This window comes from Peromyscus californicus, unplaced genomic scaffold (assembly GCF_007827085.1).
Source record: "Peromyscus californicus insignis strain IS unplaced genomic scaffold, ASM782708v3 Scaffold_11__1_contigs__length_118956290, whole genome shotgun sequence".
NCBI classification, from domain to species: Eukaryota; Metazoa; Chordata; class Mammalia; order Rodentia; family Cricetidae; genus Peromyscus; species Peromyscus californicus.
Window position 1 is genome coordinate 50,830,768 of NW_026294402.1, and position 12,263 is coordinate 50,843,030.

Sequence of the window (12,263 nt, forward strand, 5' to 3'; positions counted from 1 at the left end):
TACAATACTTGTGGTAGTTTGAATGTAATTAGCCCCCATAATCTCATAAGCCCCATAATCTCATAAGGAGTGGCACTATTAAGAGGTGTGGCTTTGTTGGAGTGGGTATGGCCTTTTTGGAAGAAGTGTGTCACTGTGGAGGTAGGCTTTGAGGTATTCTATGCTCAAGATATGGTCTAGTGTCTCAGTCAACTTCCTGTTGCCTACAAGATGTAGCACTCTCAACTCCAGCACCATGTCTGCCTGCACACCACCATGCTCCCCGCCATGATGATAATGGAATGAACCTCTGAATCTGTAAGTGAGCCACACCAATTAAATATTTTCTTTATAGGAGTTGCCATGCATGGTGTATCTTCACAGCAATAGTAACCCTAAGACAATACTTCAAAAATATAATTAAAAAATTCACAATTATATATGTATGTATATGTATACAAGCATATATATATATATGTATGTATATAGAATGCTTAAAGAACTTAAGCCATGATATATGAGTAACTAGGTCTATTCTACATGGCAAGAATCTACTTAGTGAGGAGAACACAGTGGCTATCTTCAAATATGTGATTTCTCATTTCAAACAGTGGCAAGCCAAGGCATGAAAGCTGTAAACAGGCTAGGGTTGGTTCATTATACATAAGACTATTCAGCTATAATGCTACAATACGATTAACACCTGATATATATATATATATATTTAACCTGTCTTATTTCCTCTAAGGACATTTATAATTAAATATCCAATAGGTTTTTTGTATTTTTCTATTTTAACAAAATACATGTCCACTATAGGAAAAACAATGCAGATAAACTTGTGTGATGTCATGTCCCATAAAATTTTAGGTGTTTTTATTTGCAGCCTTCCAGTTATATGTATATCTACTCATCTCTCCACCTTTTCATCACCTTTTCCTAATGCACATATACACATTCTTAGATTTCAACCCAAAAATTACTATCTCTGGGGCTGGGGAGATGGCTCAATGAGTAAAGTGCTTATCATACAAGCCTGGGGAACCAGAGTTTGGATCCCCAGAACCCACATCAAAATTGGCAGGGTGTGGCAGCCCACCTGTAATCCCAGAAGACACGAGACATAAATAGGAAATCACCAGAGAAATCTGGCCAACCAGACTAGCCCAAACAGCAAGTTCTGGGTTCAGGAGACCCCGACCTGAATATATAAAGCAGAGAGCAATCAAGGAAGACATCCCAATGTCAACCTCAGGCCTCCACACACACTAGCACACAAGTGCACACACACCCATGCATATGCAAAAAAGCAGATGCACAGGTGCACACACATATGCAAAACTTTACTTTTTTCTTGGTTCTCAGGTCAGGTTACATCCCATTGCTAGGCACTTGCATGCCTCTTACTAGTTATCCCATTTGCAATCAAATAATACATTGAGAAATTAATCATTATTAATGTCTGTCTTCCCCATAAAATTAAGTATTATATCATTACAGGTTCTTCAGTATGGTATTATCTTGAACATAACAAGCATTTATTGGATGGTAACTCAATAAATTATATATATATATATTAAAATAATTATGTATCTATTAAGACCTTAAGTACAGCTATGGAAAATGTCTGAGATATCTAAGGGGAAAAGCAAGGTGTAAAACAAGATACATATCAAGTTCCTGCTTTTTTTGTTTCAATAATAACAAACTTACTGTATGAACAAAACAAAAGGAAATAACCACACAATAGTTCATAGTTGTGGCCAGAGGCCCCTTGGAGCTAAATTATATACAGGCAGTTGTGAGCCATTGGATATGGGTACTGATAACCAAACTTTATTCATTTACAAGAGTAGTACCCACTCTTAACCACTGAGCCATCACTCCAACCCCACCTTTAACCATTTTCATAACATTTCAAACACTGTTTAAGTAGATTTAGGCAAGTATTTCTGTAGTCTTAAGGGAAAAAGATAGGATGCTTCAATAGTGATCAAAAACAAACAATGAAATCCCACAGTATAACTATAGATATATGTAACAACTCAGTCACTATATAACCCCTTTTATATTGTTGCATTCTCAAAATCACAAAATTTCAGAAAGGCAGGATAAACACACACAAAAAAAAATCTCATAAGGAAACGTCTTATATTAGGAGTTCACAAATGTTTAATACAGAATAGTAACTCTTAAATGGAAAGTGATACTGGAGGAGAGAATTTCTAACACAGGTGTTCACCAGTGGAATGAAATCTTAGGCAGTGAACTCCTAACTGGAAGATTCGAACAGGAAAGATGGTTTTCTTAAGTGCAATATGGTTAAGAATGATTCATGGCTTACTCCTAGACTACTCTCCGACTCGACCAAACTTATGTCACAATTCAAAATCTATCCCCTCCCTTCCCAATGTGTGTGTGTGGGGGGGGGGGGCGCAGGTACCAACTTCTTCCCATACGTTCCCTAGAAGACTTCTTACTGCCAACAGGCCTTCCAAGCAGGTACTTATCAGAGTGGGTTTTTGGCTTCCTGGACTAGAAAACACCTAACAATGCGGCCAATACTCTATATGCTTTCTGAAGATAACAAAACTGAATTTAATATGATTTGCCAAACCTTGACCTTGAATCAAGAAGACTAATAACTAATGGGCTCTGGGTAGGATAGTCTTCAGTTGTGACAAAAATCTTAATCATTTTACCTAACACTCAAAAATTTAACAAACACCCTGACCTAATGATCTCCTCTCACTTTATCTCTAAAAATAAATTAGACTTGCCTTTTAAACTTCCTCTTTAGCCCGTAAAACCTCACACATTGAAAAAGAAAATGTGGGGGCAGTGTCCAATTCTAACAAATTGAACATAAGCAATAATTTACCCCAAGGAGATTTTTCAAAACAAAGCATATCCATATACTATCATAAAACTCAAGGCTTTGAATTTTTTAGTGATCTAAAATTATTTTTATTCCAAAAGAAGCAAAATTATTGAAGAGATTGGTATATAAGATTATACTTAGTAACACAATCATTAGCTCTGAAGTGACCAAAGAGTTTGTCGTTTATTTTGAAAGTTCCTAAATAAAGGAAAGGAAACTAAAAGTGGCTGCAAGTGCCAGACCAGGAACTTTTGATGGGTACACAGAAAACTCCAGGAGGGCTTATGATCCAATGGGAAAAGCATACTTCAGCTGAGAAATCCAGAACATAGAGATAAAAGGTTCTTTGAAGTATTTCACCTCGAGATGTTTGAAAGAATAATAAAGGATAATATCAACCACTTCAACTAGCCAACATACAAAATAACAATTCTGGATAGAGACCTTTACAGCTCTGGGTAACATCAATCTCCCTCAAATGGTTACTTCTACCCACAAGGCTGTCTTAACTGTCTTGAGAGAACAGGCCTCTCAATACCAAGTAACAGATGCACTCAAATCAGAGCAGAGCAAATTCTATTGCTGTCTGCATCACTGTGATGAGCTTTACTATTTGTTGCTGTTATTGACTTTCTTCATTTACAAACAGAAGCAAATGGAAAGTACCCTTAAAGGTCAACAAAAAAGCAGGGCCAATAGAAGGTTTTACTAAGAATACCAAGTACCACCGGGCAGTGGTGGCACACGACTTTAATCCCAGCACTCTGGAGGCAAAGCCAGGCAGAGCTCTGTGAGTTCAAGGCCAGCCTGGTCTACAGAGTGCAATCCAGGACAGACACCAAAACTACACAGAGAAACTCTGTCTCAAAAAAAAAAAAAAAATAAAAAAATAAAAAAATAATACTAAGTACCTTCTTTTAACAAAATATACACCACCACTACCCAATTTAAAAGATTTACTTATGTTTATCTGTGTGTATCTAGTGTGTCTGTATGTGTACGCAACACATGTGATGCAACTTGTGTACAGGTGTCCATGAAAGCCAGAAGAGGGCATCAGAGGCCTGGAGATAAGAGTTACAGACAGTTGTGAGTCACCTGACATGGCTGCTAGGAACTGAAATCAGGTCCTCTGGAAGAGCATCATTTGCTTTTAACCTCTCAGCCCCGCAGAATATGTTTCTCCTTTTTCCTTGTCACTGAGATTGCTAATATATAAATTTCACATAAAAAAGAGCTTATGAAAGATTCTAAATGGCAAGACTGGCCCCCTCGTTCATTCATGAATTTGGCTTCATAATCTTAGTTTTCTCATTGTTTTCACTGCTACCAAGAAAACTCCAAGTCTCTATGTACACCCTAGGGTCACTGCTAGCAAGAGAAATCACTTGGTAGAGAATTCAACAATAAAATGCATGGTTATTACCAGCACAGTGCAATTATTTCATACATAGCTCTTTTTAGCACTGACCTCTTCAAGAATAAAATGCTTGGTTGCATTCATTTCATATCCCCAGGGTTGAGCATGAGGCTTGCATGTAGTCAGCCCCTAGAGAAATGTTTACAAAAACATTTAATAATCACTACAAAATCATCTAGAGGAATAATTCCACTGTTTACCAGAATTTTATTTCCACTGGGGTTTTTCAGGGTAGGAAGGGTTAAACAGAGCAAGCAGACTATCCACACCAACAACTGATGCTCTGTCTGTGCATTTCACTGGTTTTCACAGCTGGGAATTAAACCACCTCAGTTAGAAGCTGGTTGAGCCTCTTATTTTTCTGTATCAAATTTTAAAACTCAAAAAGCAGACAATGATATCCTTATAGGCAAGAATCAAATCTTATTTATCTCCATCCTTCTAGTATCTAGTTATGGAATATGAGTACAATAAATTTTTGTTCAATAAATGCATTATTAAATTGATCCATCGTGTATTTTTCATACTGTTTTTCACAGTGGCTAAAAATAATTTCTAATACTATAATCCATAATCTCCATAGAACAGCACTGAAATATATGTCTGCTAGTGTCTGTAATACAATTTGGCACAGGGCAAAGATGTATCAAACTGAGTACAGTTCCTGAGTCCCCCACACAGTGAAACCTGAAGACAATATGAAGAAGGGAAAGCCAGCTACAACACATTCTCCTGAAATGCTTTTCTGAGTGTGGCCTTGGCAAGCAGGTGGAGCTGAGCAGTCAAGCACTTTATATAAAGGGGACAAATGAGCAGTGATAGAGCCACTGAAAAGCCAGAAGCAGCTAACCTCCCCGTAAAGTTGGCATTTTCTTGCAAGTTAAAGTCCCAGGGAGAAGTGCTACCTTTCAACTTTTTTTTTTTTTTAATTTATTTTAATTTATTTTGCAATACAATTCAGTTCTACATATCGGTCACGGATTCCCTTGTTCTCCCCCCTCCCGTCCCCCTCACCTTCCCCCCAACGCCCCCCCCCCATTCCCATCTCCTCCAGGGCAAAGCCTTCCCCACAGACTGAGGTCAACCTGGTAGACTCAGTCCAGGTAGGTCTAGTCCCCTCCCCCCAGGCCAAGCCAAACAATCCTGCATAGGCCCCAGGTTTCAAACAGCCAACTCATGCAATGAGCACAAGATCTGGTCCCACTGCCTGGATGCCTCCCAAACAGATCAAGCCAATCAACTGTCTCACCCATTCGGAGGGCCTGATCCAGTGTGGACCCCTCAGCCATTGGTTCATAGTTCATGTGTTTCCATTCATTTGGCTATTTGTCCCTGTGCTTTATCCAACCTTGGTCTCAACAATTCTCGCTCATATAAACCCTCCTCATTCTCGTTGATTGGACTCCCAGAGATCCACCCAGGGCCTAGTCATGGATCTCTGCATCCAGATCCCTCAGTAGTTGGATGAGGTTTCTAGCACAACAATTAGGGTGTTTGGCCATCCCATCACCAGAGTAGGTCAGTTGGGGAGGCTACAATTACCCTAATTCCTAAACCAAACAAGGATACAACAAAGAAAGAGAACTACAGACCGATCTCCCTCATGAACATTGATGCAAAAATACTCAATAAAATACTGGCAAACAGACTCCAAGAACACATCAAAACAATTATCCACCATGATCAAGTAGGATTCATTCCAGGGATGCAAGGGTGGTTCAACATACGAAAGTCCGTCAATATAATACACCATATAAACAAACTCAAAGAAAAAAACCATATGATCATCTCACTGGATGCAGAAAAGGCATTTGACAAAATCCAACACCCCTTCATGATAAAGGTATTAGAGCGATCAGGAATACAGGGAACATACCTAAACATAATAAAGGCAATTTACAGCAAGCCAACAGCCAACATCAAATTAAATGGAGAGAAACTCAAAGCAATTCCACTAAAATCAGGAACGAGGCAAGGCTGTCCACTCTCCCCATACTTATTCAATATAGTACTTGAAGTTCTAGCCAGAGCAATAAGACAACATAAGGAGATTAAGGGGATACAAATTGGAAAGGAAGAAGTCAAGCTTTCCCTATTTGCTACCTTTCAACTTTAGCACTAATGGTAAAGAGAAGTTTCTGAGCTCTTTGATGTACGTTTCCTCAATAATACACAAATCAAACTTTTCAATTTAAAGATGAATGATAGTTTTTCCCAACTGAGATCTCACAATCCAGCTCTGTCCTACCCATTGCTTTTTTTATGTCTCTCTGCCTCACTCTAAGATGCTTCAATATAATTTATTCATCCTGAAACATATTCAATTTAAATTTTACTTATGCTATATGAAGATAGATTACTTTGAAGAATGAATTAAGAGTAAAAATGGGCAAAAAATAAGGTCATTCAGTATAAACAAAAGAACTACTATAATCTGTAATTTTAAAAAAGCAATAACCACAGACTAACTTCAATAGCCTGAAATCTAACACTATGTAATTTCAATTTGTTTACTAAATGTTCTAAATTATAAGAGCAATCAGACCTCAAAATGCTCCCCGAAACTATAGGTGATACAGTATCTCCATTTACTAAGTCATTTTAGCCTGCAGTCTTGGAGTACTTAACATCCCCACCTGCTTCCATCATTCCCACTGTAGATTTTACAGAATGATGTAACAAATATCAAAATGACTAGACTATGAACTTAGATAAGGAGACTCATTGACAAACATTTCAATTACTCTCTCATGATAAGCCACAAAATTTTTGATCTTGCTAATCTTTCAAACAGAAGAGTAAACAAGCAGATTTTACATTAGGAGAAATAAAGGACCCAAAATGTCTCCAACAAAACCAGAAATCTCAGAATCACTTCAAAAATTAGACTCACTTCCTAAAAATGAAAACTCAGTCTACACTTCCTCCTGCCATAAACAAAATAAAGGGATGAAAAACTGCCCAGCGAGCCCTCTTTGTTCAGCCTGCACTTGCAGCTGATGACAGAATTCTCTAAATGTAGGAGAGATTCCCTTCACCACAAAAGCTTCCTTTTTGGATCAAGGTCCAACAGTCTTCAGAAGGACCAGTGCCTGTGATGTTGAGGAGTGCTCTGAAACTGACAGTCTGACATTTCCCTTCAATATAGTCTGGATTCTTAATCATATTCTATTTAAAAAGCAATTTAACATGTGAAATGCATAAAAATTATTGGTGACAAATGAACTCATACTATAGGTAGACAAAACAAAGCCTATTTCATGTACTGTATTTTGAAAGCTTCAGAAATTGATCCCATTATTTTCCTCAATTAAACATATTCAACAACAAAGTATGTTCAGGACTACTTACCAACTATATTATCTGAGTGTCATTTAATTTTAAAGGAAGCCTTTGGATACTCAAAGAAAATCCAGGCATTATTAAGGAGGCTCACTGTTTTCCATGGTAATAAAAGCTGCACTTTGAGGGTTAGGCTGAACTGCTCACTGCAACCCCAGACTCCAGTTCTCAGCCAGCTCCACTGCTGTCAGAGTGGGAGTGCATTTAGTCTGATCCAGCCACTCAAAGAACCTGACAAATCACTCTAAATTCCAATGCCAATAAGATAACTCAAACCTGATGTTAATAGATTCTAAATGTCTGTCTGAATTCCTCCATCAACTTATTTTATATCAATAAGGCACAGATAATTGTAAGACAAACTCATTTTTATAATGCATATAAACATATATGACACTAATATTAAACATTAGAACCTTTCACTAAAAATAATAAAGTACACCAACACCAAAATGAAATATTTCCATTTAACAGAAACAGATTGGTGTTATAATCTTTTACATACTATACCAAATGGAAAAAAAATCTATACAAATGCTAGATTTTTCTGTTGAAAAAATATCAGTAATTAAACACTGTTTAAGAAAAAGCAGTATTATTATAAAAATCCAAAGATAAAATGATTAAGTATTCATACTCATACTTTCAAGTTTGAAAATCAACAGGAATGTTATGAAGAAAGAAACTCACCTTGGACACAATACCCTCAAACAGCAATAGTTCACACTGCCTTCAAGAATGCTTGGATATCACAAAAACAGCTCAACTCCCTCACAGCTGCTCCAAGAGCACTAACTACTCTGCAGTCCCAATGGAGATGAGTCTAATTGGATAATGGAACCTTCATTCTCCAATAACAGGCTCAAGATCACTTTACAATATACCACATGGACTCTAATCCACTGATTGGCCCATTAGTACATGCACATTCTTAAAACACTTTCCAAGTATGATCCTCAATTTCTTTTTCAGTGTGTGTGTGTGGGGAACACATATATCTTATGCAGATATGTACAAAGCTGTTAGCCATAATACTATTGCAGGATTTCTAGTACAATTACATATTTTAATATACTATAAAGCTATATAATAAACATATTTCTAAAGCATTTTAAAAAATAAGAGATAACTATATAAGACATAATAAAAAAGGTAAATTGATAACAGACACTTTTTTTTTTTTTTTGAAATAAAAAGACCTCAACTGAAGGTCTGGCATCAGATAGCTTTATTCACCATTAAAAGTGCTTGCTGTAAAATTACCTTAAACTGAAACAAACAAACAAACATCACCCAAATTTAAAATACAAGTTTAAAACACAGACAACCATTGTACTTGCTTGCTACCTGCTGTAGGGTAGACACAATGCCACAGATACAACACAAGAAATCTAGAAGTGGATAGTTTTACTGACGAGGCAACTGAGGCACTGACTGCTAGTCATTGTCCATCCTGAGATCCCTTTCAGGCTGCATGGCATCAAAACTTGCTCTTTCTGGGGCTGAAGAAATGGCTCAGCAGTTAAAAGTACTGGCTGCTCTTTCAAAGGACCTGTTTGATTCCCAGCATCCACACGGTGGCTCACAACAGTCTGTAGTTCTGGTTCTAGAAGATTCACCACTCTCTTCTGGCCTCCCCAGGCACCAGTCACGCATGATGAAATGCAAATACATGCAGGCAAAACACTCACATATGAGGTCGGAGGAGAGGGTTCTTTCTGCAGATGGCTCTTTCGCACACAATTTGTGGCTAATAATTAAGAAACTGATAAAGCATTTTATAAGTATTATAAATACCTGGTTTGGAAACACAGGAGTTGTTGTCTCTTAAATGTTTAGGTAAAAACACCTATTCTGCACCACTGGACAACTGCCAAGTAGGCAAAGAAAGAAAAACAAGCCAAACCTAAAAAGTATGTACTCATGACAAGGTGAGGCACAGTGGGTACAGAAAGATACAGATGATAAAGAAAGGCTTAATGTTAGGCTGCATTCAAGCTCTTTAGAATCTAAAATTTAAAATATTATTCTATTTTCATAAAACAAATCACTTTTATTTTTTATTAGTGGACTAAAGTATACCCAACAAACCACAAAATAGTATTTCTATTTATAAAACAATTGCCACTACAAATCCATAATTCATCTGTAAATAATTTGGAAACAAAATGCCAAGTAAACTTGGCCAGCACACTCTTCAAATATATCTGGAGAGGTTGTTATTAGAGCACAGCACCAGACTCTCCATTTGATTTCTCCCTTGTTGAGTAGGACTAAATCCCAATTAGAGAGCTTTGGTTACCGACAGGGTATGAGTGCCACTATTGCACCCGTGAGGTTACTGGGCCACGTTTGTCGTTGTGGTTCCTATGTGTCATCACCGGGTAGAACTGTTGGTTGCTTTCCTCCTTTGGAAGCTGGCATGGTACCTTCAGGACCAAGTAAGCTACTCCTCACAAAGAGGCTTTCAGGTCAGGGGCTTCTGGGCCCTGTGTCTAAAGTGTATTGTGTTTTCAGCAGTAGGGTCTTACCTTCCACCTCTGGGGGCAACCAAAGGTGATAGCATAGGCTGTAATTTGTTAGTCTTTTCTATGGGAATTTAGTTATAAAACGATTGGAAACCACACTTACTCTATTTTCCCCAACACCATTTTCTATATTATGAGCACTATATATTATATAGCTTATTACTCTTAATTGCTTCATGCTTCTAGGTAGTATTTTCCAATGTCTACTTCGCCAGTTCAAAGAAACTTGCCAGCATATTGTATCCTCCCTCTCCAATCATCACACTTTAAGAAACAAACACTATGTCTATCTTATCATGTCCTGGGGAATCTTTCACTAGGCTAGATATGATGGCTATGGGATCCTGAATATACAGTTAATACAGATTTTAATTTTAGAAAATAAAATAGAAAGAATAACAGTGACACAAGGTTGGCTGCCATCAAATATTACACAGCAAGAGTCAACTTCTCAGACAATGAAAGAGGTTTTCCAAAAGAGCAAATGAGGCACAATCTTGCACCCACTTGTCTGTAACCACAAAGCTTCCAGGGCAGTCAGTTTCATTCATGTTTGCAAGAACCATAATGAGCATGCACAAAAACCTAACCATTTAGAGCTTCAAAGTTAAACGGTCCTCATGGCTGGTGGGCAGCCCTCATTTGTCCAGGAGGGATTGTCCTCACTATTCTCTAACCACAAAGTGCCCTTTAGGAAAGTTGACTAAGACCAAAGGCTTTTCCACCTAATAATCTCTTCTAAATGAAGGATCCATCCTAGCCTACCCTGTCTTTATCTCATTGGTAACAATTTGGCATCTTACCCAAACAGGGCCTCTTATCTCCACCTTCCTCAGTATACTCCTATATCCACTATGTAAGGGCAGAGATCACAGCCATGCGCCCACCACACCAGGCTTATAAAAACAACTCCTTGGTTCAGTTTGGTTGCCCAATTATATACATAAGAAATGGAGTTGGAGTCTAGGAATCCTTAATCAGTGCTCAAAGTAATATAAACTGTACGGCCATTCGAAAGGAAAACCTGGCAATTCTTAATGAACTTTATAACGGACATCCAACAACCCTCCAATTTTACTCTTAAATGCATGTCTCCTTAAGATAAAATGAAGATTATCGTTGCAGTATTGATAAAGTATAGTGAGGTGTGATAAAGAGACCCCAGAGTCTGTCTGAAGTCTCGACAGCTCAGAATAAAGAATGCCAACATAATTAACTCAATTTGTTTTTATGGTTATCTACAAAGAGACAATGATCCTTTTATATAGAGACATTTCAAATAAGAATGTCAAAGCAGTAATGAACCGTGCTTAGGTCTAAGCACACACAATCTTGAGTATGGCCTTGCTCCCTTCCCAGCTGTAAATCTGGTTTCTGAAAATCTCACAAACAAGACAATAAAATTGGATTACAATGAGAACATACCTGACTTCCTTGTATAACCTTTTGTAGCCTATGGCTCTAGCCCATCAGCCTGCAGTCCCACCCAGTGCACCTCAGGAAGCACCCTACAATCTCATTTACAGAAAAAAGAGAAAAGGAAAGCGGGCCCCTTAGGAACCCTCTAACGATAGATATTAGAATCCACAAAACCATGCATAGGACAATTGAAAAGCCCACACCCATGCTTAGATGTGTGCTATTCTTTCCCTAAACACTTCTCTTTACTAACTCTCATGTATGAATCTACTTACACCTGTTCCTTAGTAGCTCCAGCTTTGCTTCCCCAAGTTCTGCAGTACAGTCAAGAATCCAGCTTCACCTGAGTAGAGGTCTCCAAGAGAACTCAGGCTGCTACAGACAGCAGCATGAAGCTGAATCTCCTGGTCCCACCACTCCTAACACATAAGATGGAATATACAGACACAAGCCATTTATGGAAATTAGAAGCACTACCCATTTTCCAATGTTAAACAAATATCCAAACACAAACTGGATTAGAGTTGATGCTTAGGGGAGGAAAAGGAAATGATAAGGAAATGAGTGAGAAAAAGGACAATAAAAGAAACTTAGGTGCCAGCAATAAGAGGCAACCTAGAGTCTGAGGTACCCCTAAAGTCTGAGAAACAGAATAATAAAAGAAGTCCACATAAACTGAACTAAGATAACAGAG

The 12,263-nt window shown here is 37.9% G+C and overlaps 1 protein-coding gene across 4 annotated transcripts in view; it reads right to left on the reverse strand.

Moving 5' to 3' along the window:
• The window catches only part of Peak1 (pseudopodium enriched atypical kinase 1), a 231,033-nt gene that overhangs the window by 157,743 nt on the left and 61,027 nt on the right, over positions 1-12,263 (reverse strand). The window contains exon 3 of one of the 4 annotated variants that reach the window (XM_052761183.1): positions 4,332-4,409. The exons of the other annotated variants lie outside the window; for them this stretch is intronic. The gene's annotated coding sequence lies outside the window, so the exon portion shown is untranslated. The remainder of the gene's footprint in view (positions 1-4,331; positions 4,410-12,263) is intronic. 4 annotated transcript variants of the gene reach the window in all.